We start from the raw sequence: 6,780 nt of genomic DNA on the forward strand, positions 1-6,780 counted from the left end.
GCTGATCAATACACACCAGTTAGAACCACTGGACTAGCTAGCTAATTTCTTTTAATCCTGAGATTTGATGAATCCATGAAACCCAACCAGTTGGTATTCATTTGGATTCATTTTCAACACACCTGAAAAGGATGGTCATGGATGCGTGGAACTCTGAATCACTGTGTACCCTGAGGGCAGGAAGTCTGCGACGGGGCAGGATTTCAGGGGTGAGGTGAAGTGCTACAGTGAAATGGAAGCTGAACGACCATGCAGTGTGGCCAGGGAGATGTCCCGGGTATCCGGAAAAGTGAAAAGGAATTAAGATGGGGTGAATCATAGGATAGAAGGGAGGGAAGGGAGATGAAAGGAAAAGACAGAGATTTGGTAGCAAATGTCAGAGACTCAAATATAACAAAAGAAGGTGCTCGTGGGAGGTTGGCCTTGAGAGGTGGTCTTCTTAAATTTTCCCATTTTTTTAATTAGAAGGTCCTAATAGTCCAAGTCATGTAGCAATGATTTCTCTTTTTCTCTTTCTCTTTTTATTTTTTCTTTATTGTCTTTTTCTTTCTTTCTTTGTTTCTTTGTTTCTTTCTTTCCTCTCTCTCTCTCCCTCCCTTCCTTCCTTTCTTATAATAGAGGCACTTCATACCCACCACTTTTTTCCCCTTCCTGATGGGAAATAAAATGGGTTATTAACTTTCGAATAGGTGCCATATAAGTTATAAAGGAAATTTAGAAGTGGGAGCCAGCAATGTGAAGAATATATATCCTATGTCAAAATTATAGAACTAGCCCAGCCTGAAACTTTCCTTTTCTTTGAGGGTTCTGTGTCAATTGTATTGGGAGGTCTATTCTATCAGCAAGAACTCTTGTTTGCAAGTGACTGAAAACCCAACTTGAAGCCTTCTGTGATAAAAGGAAAGTTTTGACTCTCGTAACTGAAAAATCTAGAGTGCATGCTGGCCTCAGTTCAGGCTTTTTCTAGCAGCTTAGATGATGTCACCAAGGATTGGGATTTTTCTCCGTTACTTGGCTCTACGTTCACTACTGCTGACTTCATCCTTTGCTTATATGCATGGCCACTCCCACTCCCTGGTAGCTTCCCACTCCCTCCTCGTAAGAGCAAAATAACTAAAGCAATTGTAACCCTCCTTCGGCACTAAACACAGAAATACAAGGAACCTCTTCTAGTGTCGCCACTGAAAACCTGGGATTCATAACCTCTCATTGGCCCACAACGGGGGTCACGTGCCCGTGCCTCATCCAATCACCTGGCCAAGAGACAAAGGCAAGCTATCTTTATTAGACAAGATCCAACCTGGAGTTGGGTGTGGGCTTGGTCCCGCCCAAACTGAGAGGCGGGCAAGTGAATTCTCTAATAACAGGAAGGCCGCTGATGCCGGGGAAGTATCAAACAAGGGCCATCATACCTAGCAAGGGAACTTGGAGCGTTGGGGGAGCTTTGTAAACAAAGAGCAGCTGTGTGATTTAGGAGCCAAAAAGCAACAAAGTGCAGCTTCCTGAACTAACTGCCGGAGTCAGGAGACCTTGCTTGCATTTTGACTCCGACACTTAATAATTAAGTTTCTGAGTCTCCGATCCCTTATCTATCCAGTGTGAAAAGGATTCCAGTCCTCTTGTTGTTGGAGGACTGAATGAGAGAATATTTTCAGACAGGCTTTGGGCCGTATAAAAAATACATGGAGATGAATGAATGTACGGTTTTCACCATACGGGAATAAACAGATCCCAAACGCAGTGTTGCCATTGAAAGGTGTACTTCTGAAGCTAATATTCGTGCAAAGTAAAATTTTGGTTGGGCCATCAATAATAACGATCAGATCAAAGTGTTGATTGCGATACAGATACTAACCACGAGCGTCTATCAAGGGGGTCCTGTGTACCAGGCACCGTTCTGAGCATGTTTTTCACTTCATCCTCAAATAACCTTCGGAGTTCAGCGCTGTTATATCCCCATTTTACAACTTGCCCAACATCCCCAGATAGCAATGGGGATTCCGATCCGTATCCTCAGAATCTGAACTCTGAACCACTATGCTATCCACAGCTAAGGGTGGTAAAATCTACCACTCTGCAAGTCAAGTGGAGCCAAATTAACCAACACCATTCTGTGCACGAACACAGCAAGCGAATATGAAACAGCGTTAAATAGACTCAGTAGCCTGTGAAAATAAAACCTAAATAGAAGCATTTATTATGTTGGTACTTTTCCTCGTGGTGACTCGGTTCTCAAGCTTTGACCTGCGGCCGTGTGGACACAACCCAAGGTGAAAGCATGTAATTTGTGGGATTACGGCTCGTTGGAGTAGAAAGAGTTTGGAGTTAAAAGACTAGGAGGACAGGGACAGCTCAGTTACCAGCTAGAACCCCTTCACATATCTTATGTTCTTATGTATAGAGTGGAGATGGTATCTGCTCCAGGGAGTGGGCATGGGGCCAAAATTTTCAAATCCTTTGAAAGCTGTCAAGCACTATATTTAATACATTTATTACTTTTCTTTAAAAAAAATTTTTTTTAACATTTGTTCATTTTTGAAAGGCAGAGAGAAACAGAGCGCAAATGGGGGAGGGGCAGAGAGAGAGGAAGAGACAGATTCTGAAGCAGGCTCCACGCTCTGAGCTGTCAGCACAGAGCCCGACGCGGGGCTCGAACTCACGGACCATGAGATCATGACCTGAGCCGAAGTCAGCCGCTTAACCGACTGAGCCACCCAGGTGCCCCATTTATTACTTTTCTTATTAAAAATGCTTCCAGAGACCACTTGAGCTATCAATGAATTATGTTCCATGGGAACAGCATTTAAAACTTACCTGTATTTCCATGGTATTGTGCTTTTCAATTTCCTTTCAGTCTGGCTCTCCTAAGTGGTCTGATTTCTTTCTATGGAGCTGTCTGAATCAGCCCCCGGTATGACATAATGGGTTCCTTTACCTACTTTGGGGACTCACCGGAAGTCAGCGTAAGTTGATGCTTTATGGAGGTCCTTGAGGGATAATGGGCCTCCTGTATAAACACACAAAGCTCTAACCCCTCACGGCCCAACTTCTGCTTAGCCCCCTTATTATCAAAAAAAACAGCCCTGGGGGTTGGACCTACTCCGTTAAGACAGGAAAAGGTTCCAAAATCAATCATATTCAGCAAGCACCCTATACACGAAGCTCATCAGAGGCAGTTTTGTGTGTTAGAAAAAAATCTCCTTGACAGAAGACCTGGGTCCTAGTTGTACCCGACCACTAACATGCTGTGTTGCCCCAGGCAAGGTATGAAACTTCTCTGGGCCTTAAATCTTCCAAGTACAAAAAAAAGGTGATGAAATAGGGATCTTTAAGACCCATTGGGTGCCAAGTTATGATGGTTTCTTCCATATGTCAATTACCTTGCTGTTGGTCTCTAAGATTTAACACTCCCTGCCCTGTGGTTCACCTCTTTGCATACGCACTAGCTCTGGGAGCTTCTCATGTTACTGAACTTCCGTGAGCATGAATTTCCTCATCTGTTACTGGCTCTACCTTGGAAAGGGTGTGAGGATTAGAGTTATGTATGCTGCATGCATAAGGACGGTGTGTGTGTGTGTGTGTGTGCATGTGTGCGTGTGTGCGTGTGCGTGTACTGGTTCACAGTGGGGGCTTTGGAGTTAGATTAGGAGGACTCCATCCTTGCTTAGCCTTGTTCTTAGTCACATGGAGCAAAACCTTTGTTTTGTCATCGGTAAAATGGAGATAGTAATAGGACCCTCTTCATGGGGTTGTTGTGTAGATTAGATGAGATACTGCACACAGCATGCTTAGTACATAGTAGATAATCTGGAAAGGGTAATTGCTTATTGTAATTTCTTATAATGATTTTTATTCGGTGTTTAGAATAAAACAAGTTCCTTTTTTATTCGGTGTTTAGAATAAAGCAAGTTCCTTTTGCTTTTTACTGTTCGTGTTATGCAATTTTTCAAAAGTAATTCTTTGAGTTTCAGTGCTGCTGCCTGCTTTTAGTTATTTCTCTAAAATTACAAAGGTAAAGGGGCACCTGGGTGGCTCAGTCAGTTAAGCATCTGACTTCGGCTGGGGTCATCATCTCACAGCTTGTGAGTTCGAGCCCCACATCGGGCTCTGCTCTGACAGCTCGGAGGCTGGAGCCTGCTTCGGATTCTGTGTCTCCCTCTCTCTCTGCCCCTCCCCCACTCACACTCTGTCTCTCTCTCTCAAAAAATAAACATTAAAAAATTAAAAAAAATAAAATTACAAAGGTAAAACACACCTGTTTTTAAAAACACATTTGATTTTCTAACCATTGGAGTAAGATGCTTTCAGTTAAAGTAACAGATTTATATAAGAAAGAGCATTTCTTGTCCCTTGTCATTGTAAAGTCCTCTCAACCTTAATACAGAACTCAAAAATGTTCTCAAAGATGATTTTCTTCCTCTCTCTACCTTCTTCCTTTTTGGGGGACCATGAGATGGTAAAACAATGTCAAGTCATGGCCATAGATGGGGGTCAATAGATCTAGGGGCTGTCTGCTTCCTCCTCCACATTTTATAGAAAGAGAAAAGTCTCTCTAAGTGGCTCTTTCCAAAAAGCAAGAAAGTTGTTTTCCCGTAAGCCTCTAACAAAAGTCCTTTCAAGCTTCATTTGCCCAGATTGGGTCATGAACTCATTCTTGAAAGAAATTGCGCCCATCAAGGTTGGGCATCACTAACGTGCTTAATGCAATCCAGATCCAGATGTACCCGTGGAGCTGCCTGAGTGTCTACACAGCACACCCAAGAACTCGGGAGGGGCGTGTGCCCCCAAGGAACCTGCACCGTGACCAAGTGGTAAGACCAGAACACTCACTGCAGTCCACAACCTATTTTAATCCTTTGTGTTGTTTGTAAGTCCCTGTATTAGTCTGCTAGGGCTGTCGTAACAAAATGCCACAGACTGGGTGGCTCAAACAACAGAAATTAATCTCCTCACAGTTCTGGAAGCAAAAAATATGAGATGAAGGTGTTGGCAGGTTTGGTTTCTTCTGAGGCCTCCCTCCTTGGTTTTAAGATGGCTGCCTTCTTGCTATTTCTTCTTCTGTCTCTGTGTGTTTGGCCTGAATCTCTTCTTCTCATAAGGACACCAGTCATGTTGGATTAGAGGCCATCCTGGAAACCTCATTTACCTTAATTACCTTTTAAAGGCTCTATCTCCAAATTTAGTCACATTCTGAGGTACTAGGGGTTAGGATCTCACTCAGTATGTGAGTTTTAGGGAACACAATTCAGCCCATAACAGTTCTCAACTTCCAAGACTACTCCTTAGAATAACTTTCTTTGTGGTCTGGTACGTATCTATACTTTATAATTGTTCTCAAAACGTTCTTTGTAATGAACCTATGCTGACATTGCCTCAGAAATTAAGGCAACCATTTTATCCATGAGAGTCTCTCAATAGTCAGGAAATCCTTCGTGTGCTTGACAATTTCACTTTAGATAAGTTTTAAGGCAGGTGTAACCACTAATTTAAGTACCTATTTTTAAAAAGTATCTCAGTACCACCTCACGCCGGTCAGAGTGGCTAAAATGAACAAATCAGGAGACTATAGATGCTGGCGAGGAAGTGGAGAAATGGGAACCCTCTTGCACTGTTGGTGGGAATGCAAACTGGTGCAGCCACTCTGGAAAACAGTGAAATTTTTTAATTTCAAAAAATTAAAAAGAGATCTACCCTATGACCCAGCAATAGCACTGCTAGGAATTTACCCAAGGGATACAGAAATGCTGATGCATAGGGGCACTTGTACCCCAATGTTTATAGCAGCATTTTCAACAAGAGCCAAATTATGGAAAGAGCCTAAATGTCCATCAACTGATGAATGGATAAAGAAGATGTGGTTTGTATATACAATGGAATACTACTGGGCAATGAGAAAGAATGAAATCTGGCCACTTGTAGCAACGTGGAGGGAACTGGAGAGTGTTATGCTAAGTGAAATAAGTCAGGCAGAGAAAGACAGATATCATATGTTTTCACTCATATGTGGATCCTGAGAAACTTAACAGAGAGCCATGGGGGAGGGGATGGGGGGGAAATTACCAAGAGGGAGGGAGGCAAACTATAAGAGACTCTTAAATAATGAGAACAAACTGAGGGTTGATGGGGGATGAGGGAGAAGGGAAAGTGGGTGATGGGCATTGAGGAGGGCACCTGTTGGGCTGAGCACTGGGTGTTGTATGGAAACCAATTTGACAATAAATTATATTTAATATAAAAAAATAAAAAGTATCTCAGTAAAATGCCCATGTGAATATACTCCACATAAGTACTCGGTGAATCTCTCAAAATGAACTGGTAATAAATATAACCCTAGAACACTGAATGATTTAACCTAATGATTTAGAGCGAACTATGGCAGCTATTATTTTCATCTGCCTATCACACTTTGGTCATACCTTTTCTTTTGGTTTCTTTGGGGGAATTCCTTCTCTACTTCAAGTGACCTTTGGGTATTAAACTGTCAAATCATTGCCCACTACCACCACTATTCTGACCCCATCTTGGGGTTAAACATGTGGTTGCACCCTTGGGACATGGTGATTAGTTGAGCAACTGAAAACATGGCCCGAATCGGGATTTACCGGAATGTTAGGAATTAGAGAGCAAGAATAGCCATCCTGTTGTGGGTCGAATTGTGTCTCCCTCAAAAGATATGTTGAAGTCTTAGCCCCTGTTACCTGTGAATGGGACCCTATTCAGAAAGGATCTTTGCAGATATAATTAAATTAATATGAAGTCATACTTGGGTAGGATGGGCCC

Source organism: Prionailurus viverrinus, chromosome D1 (assembly GCF_022837055.1).
Source record: "Prionailurus viverrinus isolate Anna chromosome D1, UM_Priviv_1.0, whole genome shotgun sequence".
NCBI classification, from domain to species: domain Eukaryota; kingdom Metazoa; phylum Chordata; class Mammalia; order Carnivora; family Felidae; genus Prionailurus; species Prionailurus viverrinus.